Source organism: Heterocephalus glaber, unplaced genomic scaffold (assembly GCF_053883595.1).
Source record: "Heterocephalus glaber isolate CG9 unplaced genomic scaffold, H.glaber_assembly_v1.0 deba00001444, whole genome shotgun sequence".
Classification (NCBI taxonomy): domain Eukaryota; kingdom Metazoa; phylum Chordata; class Mammalia; order Rodentia; family Bathyergidae; genus Heterocephalus; species Heterocephalus glaber.
Genome location: NW_028258297.1, coordinates 24,423,169 through 24,438,098, shown reverse-complemented (window position 1 = coordinate 24,438,098; position 14,930 = coordinate 24,423,169). Strand labels below are relative to the sequence as shown.

Below are 14,930 nucleotides of genomic sequence, written 5' to 3'. Positions count from 1 at the left end.
AAGTTTCCTTGAAATAGCCATCTCCTCTGATATGTCTTCAGAATATAGAGTGACTCACAAAGGTTTGCATCACACACATTTGCTGGAGCCCATCACTGCATAAACTGGGGCATCCCTGCCTGGACCCTAAGAGGGAAGGCAGGCTTACTTGCTTTATAAGAAATAAGGACTGGGGTCAACAGTGGACAAGCAGGGTAGACCCTGTACTTATCACCAATATGATAACATGGATTTAATGTGGAGCAAGCAGTCCTCTAGCCCCCTCTGGTCTCAAAAAATCAGCACAGAGAAATGGGCCAAAAATTTACCCCGTGTTTTAGTTATTTTCTCATTGCTGGAACAAAATACCTGACCCCCACAAGTTAAAGGAGGAGAGGTTTCTTTTGCCTCACAGTTGGTAGAGATTTTAGTCCATAGTTGGCTGACTCCAAGGCAAGGCAGCATGGTAGAAAGGTATGGTGGAGGAGAAACAGTCCATGGCATGGCAGGCAGGAAGCAGAGGTGGATTAAGGGAGGAGGAAGGAGATATACCCAGGCCATGCCAATGGTGACCATGCCCAAAGTGACCCACCTGTTCCCACCAGGCTTGGCCTTCCAATATATATATATATATTTTGGTACCAGAGATCGAACTCAGGACTTTGTGCTTTCGAGGCAGGCATCAGCACCACTGAACTAAATCCTCAGCATTGGCCTCCAAATATTGCATCCAGCTATAAATCCATCAGTAGACTAATCCACTGTCACACTCATGACCCAGTCACCTCCCCAAAGCCCCATCTATGAGTGCACGAGGCGTTATGGGGACATCTAGATATAGGCCATAACACCATGGAGCCTAAAAATAAAACTTCAACATATTTTAAATCAATTGATCAAATTGCATTGAATCTTGATGCCTTCTTAGAGGCCCCAAATCATTTCCTAAACTATTTCTGGGACAGTATCACAAGAGGTCCACCTTTCTCCCCTGGTTTTCACAGTGGCCCATCATGAAACATACCTTTAGCCCTTCCCCAGAAAGGCATTTAATCACTCCTCCAAAAAACTCCAAGCCCTGTCCAAGACTTCCTCTCCTATCCTTTCTTCTTCAACACCCTGGGTGGTGAATGGGGATGTATTAGGATTCTCCAGAGAAATAGAACCAATAGGATGTGGATATGCATAGAAAAAGGTTTATTCTGAAGAATTGGGTTGCATGGCTATGGAGGCACATAAGGCCGAAATCTGTAGGGTGGGCCAACAGGAAAGGGACTCAGGCTTTCAATCCAGAAAACTGTCCAGTGCAGCATACCCTCTTGCTTGGGGACGTCAGCCTTTTTTAAAATTCTGTTCAGGGCTTTGACTGATTGGAGAAGGCTCCCTCATGTTTTGGAAGGCAATCTATTTTACTAAAAATCCATTGATTTAAATATTGACTTCATATAGAAATTTATTCACAGAAATGTCCAGAATAATGTTTAGCTACATATCTGGAACTATGGCCCAGCCAAATTGCCACATAAAATTAATGTTCCCATCATGGAGGGAATATTTTTATCAAGGATAAGATACTGGCTTACTGTACATTTTCAGAAATGAGCTCAAGCAACAAAAATCTTTATAGTTGACACTTGGGTCTTTTAGTTAGTGATATAGCAAGACATGAGGGTTATGTTGCAAGAAGAGCTTGGATATCCTGTGAAAGGAACGAAAGGTGTCAGAATCCTTCTGATAGAGGAGCTTAATAAATATGTGTTGGATTGAATGCCATAAGTACAGTCAAATTGAATTAAAGTGGTTAAGTAAATACTCACTTGAAATTAGTCTGGATGACGATAATAAAGAAATAAGATACTGAGCTCTCCTTTGCCCCTCAAGGATGGGGCTCACAGGCACATGCTAGTGTATTCATCCCACAAGGTTATAAACTTGAGGTGCCAAATGGTAGACAAGTGTATCTCTCTGCTTTGGGCTCAGCCATTACAGTCCCTTTGAAGAACTCCACTAGCTTTTGAACATAGAAAAATAATTCAGAAATGTCTTGAAAGTAGACAAATGTAAATTAAGAGGAAGTTGAGCAGGACTCCATACTTGAACAAAATAAAGAGCTCCCTCCTGTGTTTGCTAAGGAATAGCTAAAATATACCAAAATTCAGATAAAGTGCGCTAGCAGAAAATGAATGCGCTTAAAAATGGGCTCAATTCTGGGGAATCAAGGAGAACAGTGAAGAGAGGTGGGATGAAAAAAAGAAAATTTCCTGGAAATTTTGGTGTGAATTCTGAGAAGAGTGACTCATTTTCTCAGAGGAAAATCCATTTCCCAGAGCAAGCAGCAGGTAGGGAAGTGGGGCTCAAGGGAAGGAGACTTCTGCCTGATCTTATTTCTGCCATGTGGGGCCAACTCCTGGGGCAAAGGGTGACCAATGAGACAGGTATCCATGAACTGCTGGGGGGCTTCATCCTGTCCCTAAATGCTGGGGGTATAGAAGATGAACTAGACAAGTTTCCCATCTCCCTTCAGCCTGCAGTCTAGTTTGGGACTAAGTCTTAATATCTGCCTAGAGAGAATGGAAGAAGGCTTTGTGAGGACAGAGAGAAGTTGGGTCATCACTACCTGGGGCAGGATAGAAGGATTTTCAGGGCTTCAGCCCTCCCTTGGGACCCTATCCTGCCCTTTGAGTCATTAGCTCCAATCTGTATGAGTGTATTGGTTGAACTGTGTCTCGTACTTGCCAACAAACATGTCCTTGCCCCAAATCCCAGTCCTTTGTTTCAGGCCTTCATTGTCTTGTATTCAAATACCTGCAGGGGAGGCACATCCAACAACCTCCCTCCCTACATCCATAGCCTCTCTAACCTGTGCTTTATGCTGGCATCAGGGTGGTAATAATGGATGCTTCCATCACTGCCGTGGTGATGTCACCGTGGACATTCCTGTGGTGGTTCAGACTCAGTCTGCAGGTGAAATGCTGCCCTGCAAAAGTCTACTAAGTGAGCCCCAATCCAAGAACAACTGCCTACGTACGACAAATTTTGGACTTTATTATATTAAAAGAGAAACCGAACAAGGGAGGTTGATGAGGAAAAATAGATTGTAGAGCTCTTTCTGGTTTAAGAATAGATTGATGGCAAATGTTATTTTTCTAAAATGTTTACTTGGAACTCAGATTGTATCTTTCCACAGGGAATATTTAGAAGTACTCTACTTATGATCTAGGATAAAAAGACTTTAGGAGTCTAGCTTGGAAACTTAAAAATCACTAAACTTATTTCTAGTGGGATCCAAGTTAAATTCTGGAGCCCTCTGTTGCCCCTCAAATCTTTCATAGAAAGAGGAGAGGATCTGAAGGGGGTGTTGGAAGGGCACGTAGGTCCTGACTGAGAAAACCCGGCTTTCTTAGGGCAAGGAATGGCTTTTGCCTGCCATGTTCACGTTGCCATCAGATTTTGGGGAACCTGCTGTTTAGCCTGACTCTGTCTGCATGGATAAATATGTAACTTAGTAAATTGGCTGTTAAACTAGGGCTGTTTGTTTCACTCCCTTAACCTTATGGTCCCAAATCAATGTTAATTCTCCCACTTGTCTTAGTATATCAGTAGGTGAATTCAGTTTATGATGGAATTTTTGATGATTCCAGCTCCTTAATATTATAATTTACAGGTTTTGGGGCCCTTTGAAGTCTTAGTATTTCCAGTTTGATTTCACAACTGTTCCTATGTCTTATAAAATGCAAATATAGGGCAGATATGTATTTATAGTTTTGAAAATGAATAAAAATTAAACCTGTTTTGAGTGTGTTGGTACAGTTTTGTGAATGCTCTTGAGGTAACCAAGCACTGCAGTTAAGTTTGAGAATTATAGCACTGACTTTACGAGTGAAATACATTACACTAATTAATCTGACACTTAGTCATCTTGTTTTTAGAAATGTTAAAACCATTCTGGCAGAAACATTTAAATCCAGGTTTCTTTCCATAAACCAAATTATGGAATGCACTTCAAGGTGGTCTACCAGAACCCATTCTACTAATACCTTTCCCTACAGTAATTCAAATTCTATACTTCTCATTGTAGTTAATATTTGTCAGAGCCTCTGGAGAGAGAGAGAGAGAGATAAAAGGTAAATGCAAGCAATTATTAATTGTTTGGGTCAAGTTCATTTTAGTCATCCATTCCTTGACCTTGGCCTAGACCTCCTACTCCCTAGAACTGCTCTTCTTGACTCAGGGTGATAAATGTTACCCCTTCTTTCTGTAGCTACCACCCACCTCCACCAGTTTTTTGAATTCCATGCTCTCTTAGCTCCTCAGGGATGCTCCATAGGTAAATTTCCCTTTCCTCTGAATCTCTAACCACTTTCTCCGTGGAAACATTCTATGCGTAAGCTTAGAAAGCAAAAGAAAACAAACAAAAAACCATTCCCTTCTTCTCTAATACTCCATCTCTTGCCATTTCTTCTTGAACGTATGGTTTACTGTCTCTGCCTCCCCCAGGCCTATCCTAACATTTGTGGGGCCCAGAATAAGAGCACACCCAGAGGCCCGCACACCATGTGTAAATACATTGTGAGGATCAGGATCCAATGTAAAATTCCTTGGAGTTCTGAGGGAGAACATGGTTTTCCATGTTGGAATTGGGCTGGGCTTCTGGCTGACAGCCTGCTGTCCCGATTGTTCACTTCTCTGCTCTATCCATCAACCTAAGGGACCTTAAGTGTGTATATAGGAGTGTTCCAGCACACCCCTCTAAGGCTAGTCTTCTCCTTTTCTCATCCTGCAAAGGGCTAGTTCCTGGCTGTCCTTGGGCTAGGAGCACATACACTTCATTAGCATGGGTCTGCCTCTGTATGACTCACCCAGGGAAGGGGGCCAGAAGTGAGCACAGCAAGTGACCCTTGGACAGGTGGTCATGTGCTTCTGGATGATCCAAATACAGTCTAGAAGGAGTGGCAGGCTGCAAGTGAGGGTGTTCCTTTAACCCCAACACCCAGGACTCCTTGTTCATGGTGGGGGTGTGGCTGCGAGGGTTGGAGCAGAGCCATGAAAGCTCAGGTTTGGAGAAGGCCCCTCCTACCTGGCCTGCAATGTGGGCTCCCTGTCTCACTCTTCACTTTCTCTGTGGTCTTACCCAGTCCCCCTGTGTCTGCCTTCAGCCCTCCAAAGTGCTGACCCTCCCAAGGGTCTGCCAATGGTAACTTACTACTCTCAAGCCCAGTGAACACTCTTAGCTTGTGCTTTCTTCTGTCTTCCGTATGGGTGACTACATTAAAGTTCACATGCTAGTGACCACCTATCTTGTGATGGATCCCAAATCTGCATTTTGATTCAGACCCACTTTCTGGGTCCAGGACCATTAGAAAAATGAATTGAACTGAACTCATTTGTGCACCTCTTGCATTTCCAGCCTTCCCTGTTTCAGGAAGTAACCACCGTGATTTAGCTGCACAGACCAGAGACCCGAGTATCAAGTGTCACTTGGGATTCCTCCTTCTCCTCCTTCTTCCCATCCAGTTAGTAACTGTCTCTCATTGATTACAACTTCCAAATATCTCCAGACTCTTTCCTCTTCTTCTCATGCCCTTTGCTGCGATCTTAGTTTAGACTTGTAGTATTTACTGAAAGTCACTGAATAGGCTCTCGGAATTCACTGCTCTATTGCAAAAAATGATTTTCCTAAAATGCAAATACGAGCATACCACCCTTTTGCTTTTAATCCTGGCCTCATCATGTTCAGGATAAAATTCAGAATCCTACACATGACTGTCTCTGCCCCTTTCCCCCCATGGTCACTCTATCCTTGTGCTAAAACATACCATATATGCCGCGTTTTACGTGTGTCGTGTGTCACCCCACACACTAGTTCCTCTTTCCTGAAGCTCCTCCCTTCCTCAGGCATCTGGCTGCCCCCTTCTGATTCCTCCGGACTCAGCAATTCATCATCATCATGGATGGGGTGGCCTGACTGCCCTGCTGAGATGAGCTTTGTCCATGTTTACATAACAACACACGTGCATTCTCCAGCAGACCATTTCCCCCAAACATTTCGGTTGTGGGTTTAACTGTGTGCTTTCCTTATAGACTGTGAGCTCCACAAGAGCAAGACCCTTTCACTTCCTCACCCTCAGTGTTTAACACGATGCCTGGCAATGAGCAGGTGTTCAGGACTGTTGTGGGAGAAGTGTTGGGGAGCGCCCTGAGGCATTCCATGGTGGATGACAGAAGCCCAGCCCTATAGTGCTTCCCGTCAAAAGGGGTAGAAGTCATTCTAGTGCTCATGGCCAGCCATCAGTGCTGAAAGAAGGGAGGAAAACCATCTCCACATAGATATTTCTTACTATTTTTAGGGTCATTAAATTTGATAAAAGTTTTTCTTCATAAAGATGTACACATATATTTTTTTTCATAAAATTGATGACATTCACAAGTGCTCCTGCAACTGTCTGTGGATTCTCTCCTGAAGGTAACCCTTAGACCCAGGCAAGAAGGACCATGCTTTAGAACGATCTGCCCTAGTTCTCATTCAGCTGTGCCCCATGGGAACATGTATTTAAAATGAGCTCAATGAGTGAATGAAATTTTGGAAGTTGTAAAAAAGTTGGAAGTTGAAAGATGGGTCAAGAAAAATCACAGAGATGGAAAAGCTGGCTGAAGCAATTGACTCAGTTTGAAAAATAGTTTTAGATCTCTACGGCAGGCGGTTTTGATACCCAAAGTCAGGAGTTTTACACTAATCTGGAGAGGTAGTGGGAAGTGATAAAATGTTTTTGATTGAAGGGGTGACATAATTGGAGTGTGTCTGAAGGGAAGAATTTGGCAGATTAGAGAGAGGATTCCAGGCGGAGAGAAAAGGGTAGGGGACAGTAGGGCACTTATTGCAGTAGTTGAGTGGATAAGTAAAAGAGATGTAATTGGACAAAATGAGTGGAATGGAAACAGGAGAGACGAATACAGAAGCCATGAGTTAGACACCATGTGATTCAGAGAGATTTCAGGGAGAAGGCATTCATTCTGATGGCACGAGATGACTTTGGTGAACCATGAATGAAACCAGTAAGCAGGAGGAAGTGTTGAGGGGGAGGAGGATAAGGTCAGAGCTGGACTATTAAGTACCAAAGCCAGCTAACCGTTTGGGTATCAAGTCTAAAGATGTTTTGGGATAATCTTGAAGGGCTCCTTTCCAGAGTTATCCTGGAGATTCTGAAAATACCCGAGAGACTGCCAATTGACCATGTTTGAACTATGACTTTTCTGTGTACATTTATCATCCTGGGTCATCTTACTTGAGATTGACTTTTTCCTTATACCTGTGTGAAATCAGCTGTCTTCTTGCCAATTTTAACATCCTCAAATTAGCATCCCATTTTCTGTTTATGTTGCTTCCAACCCGGACCCTGTGGTAGAGGGCATGGATCTGAGAGACTCTTGGATTTGGAAACTTCTTGTTTAAAATATCTGATTTGCTTAGATTCGCCTTTCAAAAATATTTCCTTTTACTAAATTTCCCTTTTCAACCATTTTTAACATCTATTTTTGTTTTTAAAATAGTTGTCTTTTGTTCTTTTGAAAAATATATTTTATTTTTGCCTGAAATTTCGTATCCTCCAAATGGATACTTCTTTGAGACATTATGGGAGTCTTGCTTTGATGCTGAACTTCTGAACACGTCTCATCAATGAGAGATCTGGGATGACCTGGAACAGAGTTTGGCCCAGTGATATATGGAAAAGTCCATGTGATACCAGAGGTATGAAGAAATACAAAGACGAGAGGCAATAATCCCTTTATGTTCTGAATTAGTCAGGTTATGGTCTGAGTTGGAGTACTCTGCTCAGTGTTGATCACTGCTGTTCAAAGGGATGTGAAGAAATCGGTACGACTAAAGAAATAGGCAACAAAGATGATTAAAGGGTTGGAAAATAGGTCCAGGATGAAAGATGAAAAGCTTTATTGTTGTCTCCAGAAGAGAAAACTAAGGTGGGGATATGATTTGGACAGGTTTTTATAAGGGGGTGGTTAACAGAAAGATATAACCTGACAATGGATGATGGGGAAAAATTGTGGAGTGAACCTAAAAGAAGAGAAAATGCTTGGTCTGGGAAATTTCCCTTTCCCAGCACTAATTAATCTCAACACTGTTTCCTGTAAGTTAGAACCATCTCCCAAATCTTCCATTTGGAATCCCAGGCAGCCTCTACCAGTCCTTTGAACTTTTTGCTGAGGAAGAAACTTATTTTTCACTGAAGCTTTAGATATTGAACTTTTTTTGATGGCTTGGGGTTTTATCAGATGATTTTTCAAAACTCTTTTCAGCCCTATGATTCTAACTCACTCGGTTAAATGAGTTTCATGAGAAGTAGACTTTATTTGTGGCTGAACATGAGGCTGTGTGGAAACAAGAACATCTTTGGGGTGCTTTTAGTGAAGCAATTGGAGATTTGGCTACTGATTTGTGCGTGTGTGTGTGTATGTGTTTGTGTTTTGGGGAATGAACCTAAGGTCTTCACATTGAGCTACATCTCCAGCAATTAAAATTTTTTTTATTTGACACAGAATCTTGCTAAATCACTAAGTCAGTTGCCGAGGCTGGGCTCGACATTGTGCTTTTCCCATCTTTGCCTCCCAGAGTGCAGGGATTATGGGTATGTGGCATCATGCCCAGTTTTAGCTACTGTTTTAACATATAAATTTTAGTTGACTTCTCAAACAAATTCTTTACAGGCAGCATAGAAGTTTCTATAATGCCAAACAACAATGACAACAAAAATTGAGGGGAGCCAGATATAAGGAAAGGATTTCTACCAGATCCTTCTATAGAATGTACTATGTGGCTGGGAGAGAAAAATTGGGCCCTAGGAGATTCTGAGCACTCATTGGCTGAGGAAGGCATCATGGTGCCCTAATGAAGCTAACCGACCTCTCCGTTGCTCCATATATATGGGTTGTTATGAAGAAACCTGATGAGCAGTGCTTTCCTGACATGAGTCTCTGGGTGGTGAACAGTGATAAATGGCCGCTCAGGAAGCTGAAGGGCAGAAATCAATACTTGCTGCTACCCTAGTGAATTATGAGAAGCCTTTGATGAGAAGGACAGATGTTGTTTTTCCAATCACGCTATCTGAACTTTTGTTGTTTATACATTTCTTCTCTCCCTGAGGGACTGAGTTTCTATCTTTGTCATATATGTTGTAAACATGTGAGGATATATATCAGGCCAATTAAAAGCGTAACTGGTAATTCACTGTGGTGCTATCTGAGTTTCCTTCTGTTAAATTTATCTAACTTTTCTAATGATAACTAGCGTAGGTTGTTTTGTTGAAAGGACAGCCTTTGGATCACAAAATGGATGAAAGTTAAATAAAAAGCTAAACTCTGCTTTGAAAAAAAATCCTTAAAAATCCTCTAATACTAAGTTTCAAGAGCAGAGTCCTTTCCAGCAGTCCTTGGCTCACATATTTTCCTGAATCTCCAAATTTGAAAAACAGAAATAAAAAAGAACTTTTGAAAAGCCATTTCTTCCAGTGAAGTCAGTAACAATCCTCATTATGTTTTTAGACAACTTCACTGTGTCCCCTACCAAGTCAGATATTTACATAGATTAACTTGAAATTTCACTCCCCCAAACTAATAAAAGACAAAACGTCTTCAGAGATATTTTTGTTGTATTTATGGGATTTGTTACCCTGTAGTATTTGTTGGTTTTCCCACTTTTCCCTTATTATACACGCCCCCCCCCCTTTTTTTTAAAAAAGAAAGGAGTGGAGTCCTGAAATGCATGCTAATAAGCCTGCTGTTAGGACGCTCTCCTTGTTACTGTTGATCAAGCTGATGATTAGAAACCTTCAGGTTTTCATCAGACCTTAAGGGCCATGACTCCTGCAGCTGGTCTGTCGCACATGCATATGCCACTTCCGGTGCTCACCCAAGTCAGCCATGTGGCATCTTCTAGGAAAAACTCCCTGGTAGCATCCTGAGTCGAGACTGCAGAGAGAACAAGTGTACCACAGTTCCCACAACCTAGGGCAGTGGCAGCGAACCTTTTAGAGCTTTCAATGATATAAACAACCTGTTGTGGCACGTGTGCCATACATAAGTTCACTACCACTGATCTAGGGCATCAATTACAGGGGAGCTGGCAATTCTTGCCCTCCACCTTGGCTGCCTTTGGACTGCAGGCTCAGCTGGGTAACTATAATCCCACCTGTGAGTGAGCACAGGGTGGGGTCAGTGCTTACCAGAGAGGGAGGCAGAGAGAGGGAGAGAGAGAGAGAGAGAGAGAGAGAGAGAGAGGTCAAGCATTACAGACCTCAGAGATTTAAGGCAAAGAAATGACGCTTTGATGGTTTGGGAGAGGCAACTGAAGGGCAGAGCCTGGACTCCTGAGACACCATCTAATTAACATGGGTTGTGCTTCCCTTGACTGTAAGTACCTTGAGGGCTGGTCCTGTGTTTCTCCTTCAGTCTTTCCCAAGAAGCCACCTCACTGCCTGGTTCACACTAAGCACCGAGTAAACATTTGTTGAATGAATGAGATAAATAAAAAAGATACAGGAAGTTTGGCTTTTGGTGAAGAAAGGATGGACTTGTTCTGAGATTTCAGGAACACAAGGTTACCTGGGAGGAAATTTCTTGGCAGACAATACTGTTATATTGCTATGAGTTCCTGAGGAAGTTGTGTGTAATCTAAGGAGATGGGTGGTCATAATAAATTTCAACACTTCTGGAATGATTTCTCTGGGCTGCCCGGAGGAGGAGGAGGGTGCCCTCCTTCGCTTGACCGGAATGGCTCTGATTCTCAGGAAGGTGCCTGTTCCTGCCTGCCCCTCCCTGGCTCGCCTGTTTTCCCAGATGATTCCAATTTCTTCACCTCCCCTGCAGTACAGAGCTGCTCTTGCTGCAGCACTGTTGAAAGTACGGCACTAGCAAATGCTTCTTCAGAGCAAAGACGGCTCCTCAAACACATTAATGATGCCATCTAATGCAGTGCAATGTTAGAGGGACCCAGTGACCCCCCCCCCCCCCCCGCCAAAAATCCAATGTCCTGGTCCTGGCAAGTGCTGAGAAACAAAAGCTAGAAGCTAGTCCCACTTTTTAAAATTTTTGGACATTGGCATCAATTGACCTATATTGTGCATTCTGTGTAAATTCCATATGCCAGAAAAATCAAGAATAAAAAGGTCATATGTGAAGGCGGAGGGGAGGGATTGGAGAGGACCTTGGAATGAAGCAGTTTATCAAGATATAAGCAATGATTTCTGATTTCTTTTTAACCAAGAGGTAAACAAACACAGAGATGCTCTATCGCTCTCTGATCAGCACAGGGTCTCTACAATAAGGACAATGATGCCTTTTCACATTGCACTGCCTCTTTGTACCTTCTGTCCCCGGCTAAGTGCAGGGGTGGAGTTGCATCTGCTCCTCTGAGGGACCCTGGGGGCTTCTGGACCAAGAGGCAGGCCTGAGGGAGATGCAGTCAGGCCAGGTAACAAAGGTCAGCATTTTTGTCCTCAGGAAGGTGTGCTTCCCGGCCTGTCATTTCCCATGCTGACACTAGATGTCAGGGAAAGATTGGTGTTCTGTTGGTAGGCCTCACAACCCTTCAGCAGCGGAGAAGGCTGCCCTGGGGAGATCAGGGATTGGAAATCGGAAGCTGGCAAACTGCCTGCTGCAAGCCACCAGGGATGCCACAGCTCTTATGCCAAGACATCTCTACTGTGCTCATGCCCTGGTGAACATCACTCTTGAGCTCATTTAAAAAATGAGGTAGTCAAAGGTCATTTCATAAAAATAGATTTTTTTTGGAGGGGGGAGCAGGAATGAAAGTCATCAATTTACTCTTTCAGTTTCATTATGAAAAATATCCAATTTTACTTTTAAAGAACATGTAAGATGGAACACTCATATTCTTATAATCCTTTTTATTAGTAAATTAGAAAATAGCCAAATCAGTTAAAAATTACATGAAAAGTCTCACAAGGTCATTCTGATATTCTGTAATAGCCTTTTTAAAAAATGGCATTTTGTTTTAAATGATATTAAGTAAAAATGTGATTTTGCTGCAGAGTAACTAAATCTTGACTTCCTTTAGTTATATTGCCAGATTCTCAAGGCTCTTAGCCCCTTAGCAGGTTTGCTGAGGTAATAAAGATCACGTGCCTTTTCATTATTATGGGTGGCACATTTAAGGCGTGCTCTCTCTCTCTCCCTCCCTCTCTCTCCCTCCCTCTCTCTTTCCCAAAAGCAGGCAACATGAGCTCACCAGAGTCAGCTAGGATGATGGTTAAGAACAAAACTAGAACAGGGTCCATGATTTTTCTCACCATGCACATTTTTTTCCTATCCCAAAGGGTCATGGCCATCTGGTTCTCTCTCACCCTTTGGAAATAACTAGTCATCTCCCTGCCCAAGGTCAAAAATAGCTCTCCCTGTGGTAAGAGGAGCCCTTAGTGGGAGAGGGGCCCACCCAGCCATGTGGAGCAGCCCCGCCTGTGGAAAGAGGTTCCAGCAGTCTTCTTGGTGATTCTGGAAGCCATTATATCATCACCCAAAATGGCATTATTAATACCACATGGGTGTGCCCTTCATGTATTTGTGAGCTGGATGTTGCACAACGCTCAGGCAACATGAAAAGGAAAAGACAACTTCTCTGGAGGCTCACAGGGAAGCAGGAGAAAATCATGCTGAAAAACCTCCCAGGGTTCATAACAGATACCTGCAATGATTGCTAGTTTTCGCCTACAGCAATCCTCACAAAGATGTCCCCTTGGGACTTTCAGACAAAAATCAAAGTTTCAAAGCATAGCTCAGATCAGAGGATTACTCAGAAAGGTTTAAAGCAAAGGAGAGCTGTCCATACTATTGATTCACTGATGTGTCTACTGATTTATTGATTTATTCATAAAATCACTCAGTTGGCCAGCCATCATTCTCCGAATTTTGCAATTGTCAATCCATTTCATCCTTTCAATGACTCTGCTACGTAGGTACTGGTATTAGTCCCGAGTTCCATGTAAGTAAACTGAGGCACAAAGAGGTTGAAATATTTGCTTAAACTGGGGCTAGGATCCTGGCTCCATTTCACTTACTTTTCCTTCTACCACCCTGAACTCTCCTCAATAACCCTGTGCTTTACCTCTTCACTCAGGAAGAGAATTCTGTGCAGTTCGACTCTCAGTTCTGCCACTTAGTAGTGTGAGTTTGGGATGATGATGACTTAGCCTTCTGAGTGTAGTCTTACAATGAACGATGGTAAGGGATTCCTACAGCAGTGGGGAGAAAAGGAGACACAGCAGTTAGAGTCTACTCCCTTGATACTCATTTTCACTTGCTGTGGAAGGTAGTTTCAGAGATCAGCTCCACTGGTGACCACACTAAGACCCTGACTGCGACCTCACGAAAGACCCAGAGCAGGAGCCACTCAGCCAAGCACTTCTGGACCTCTGGCCCACAGAAACTGGGAGTGATAGTAAGTATTCATTGGTGTTTTATGCCACCAGACCTGGGGCAGTTTGTCACATAGCAACAGGTGAGTTGTATACTTTCCTCACCTATTCTTTCTCCCACAGTTGAACCCTGGCTCTACCTTGTCTCTGCTTCTAATGGTACATTCTGCGCCAGGCAGAGTGCAGTGAGCCACGCTTGCCCTGGACCACACCCTTCACTAGCCAGCGAGTCACTAGCAACATGACCTCAAGTGTGCCTTTTCCAGGACAGCTTCTGGACCTGTAGCTGTGGATGGTGAAGGCCTTGATAACATCATTTGGTACTTCTCTATCCACTCTTGTTGCAGGCCCTGCAGATGTTAGGTGCTGGTCTGGACACAGGTGGCAATAATTTCCGGTGAGCTAAAATACAATCCGAGTTCCTTATCATCTCCCACCCCTTCTCCCATGCGTCTGGTACCAAATGTCCTTGCTCACTGTCCTCAGCTCCTGCCATTGATGGCTTTCTGTCCTAAGGGGCGCCAACATTATTGTTTCCCTGGGGCCTTTGGACCTGCTGTCTTCCCTGCCTGCCCAGAATTCTCTTTCCCAGGTCTCCACTTGGTCAGCTCAGTCTCTGCAGTCAGGTTGAAACTCTGCAGCAACTGCTCAGAGTCATTTTCTTTTATCAACCAGTTAAACCCTCCAGTCCCCGGCTGCCCTTTCCCACTGGACTCCATCATGCTACCAGGCTTGTCTTTCCTGGCAGCTGCTGGTGTCCGAGTGATCGCCTTCATGTGTCTTCTCCTTTGGTCTCTGATTCCTCCACTCCCCCAGGTCACCTGGGTTTCAAGTCTGTCCACTCACTGTATCCCAAGGGCTTTGAAGAGTGCTTGGCATATAGTAGATGCTCAATAAACGTTTCAGTGAATGAAATCCCCAGACTTGGTCTTATTGGCTATAAAATGAGAATCTGTGTATGCTATTGTGTGTAATTCATGTGTGGATTAGAAATAATAAAAAAGCATGTGCTTGATATGCACTATATTAGGCACTCAATAACTGATTTTCTGTTTTGTTGCTCAATTTGCATACTTGTCTCATTTCCTAATGGTGTAAGAATCCCAGACCTCTGTCCTCAGTTTCCCCCTAGATTACTTGATGGTGCCTCATCCCACCTATGTTTTGCTCTAATTATTTGCATCTACACCTTATGTATCTGCTTCTTTTCAGGTCTCTACTGCAGTCGTTAGAATACCTCTGCCCCCTGGTGGCCACCTCTGATAAGACCCATTGTGGAGACTGGGAGGACGTGATTGAAGCAGAGGCCTATTTATGGCTCATTTTCAAGTAGTTTCAAGAGGAAGGACTCCAGTCTCGAGCTCAAATAAAGTCTACACCATAGAAATCATGGTCTCTATATCCAATTGGCCCCAAAATCTGCACCCTCCCATGAGCTCTCTGCCTGATCTTAGCTGGGGCCCTGGCACCTCCTCTGGACCACTGCCTCCTCTGTGTGAGACATCAGCC

At 43.4% G+C, this 14,930-nt stretch overlaps 1 long non-coding RNA gene across 2 annotated transcripts; it reads right to left on the bottom strand.

The window, feature by feature from the left end:
* Positions 1–649: 649 nt before the first annotated feature.
* LOC110349430 (uncharacterized) lies at positions 650–2,819 on the bottom strand. 2 transcript variants are annotated; one of them, XR_015452341.1, is made up of 3 exons: positions 2,712–2,819; positions 1,797–1,990; positions 650–1,098 (listed from the first exon to the last, which is right to left on the bottom strand). It is a non-coding gene; the product is annotated as an uncharacterized LOC110349430 (long non-coding RNA). The 2 variants fall into 2 exon arrangements; XR_015452342.1 differs by lacking the exon at positions 650–1,098 and adding an exon at positions 1,300–1,678.
* Positions 2,820–14,930: the final 12,111 nt, after the last annotated feature.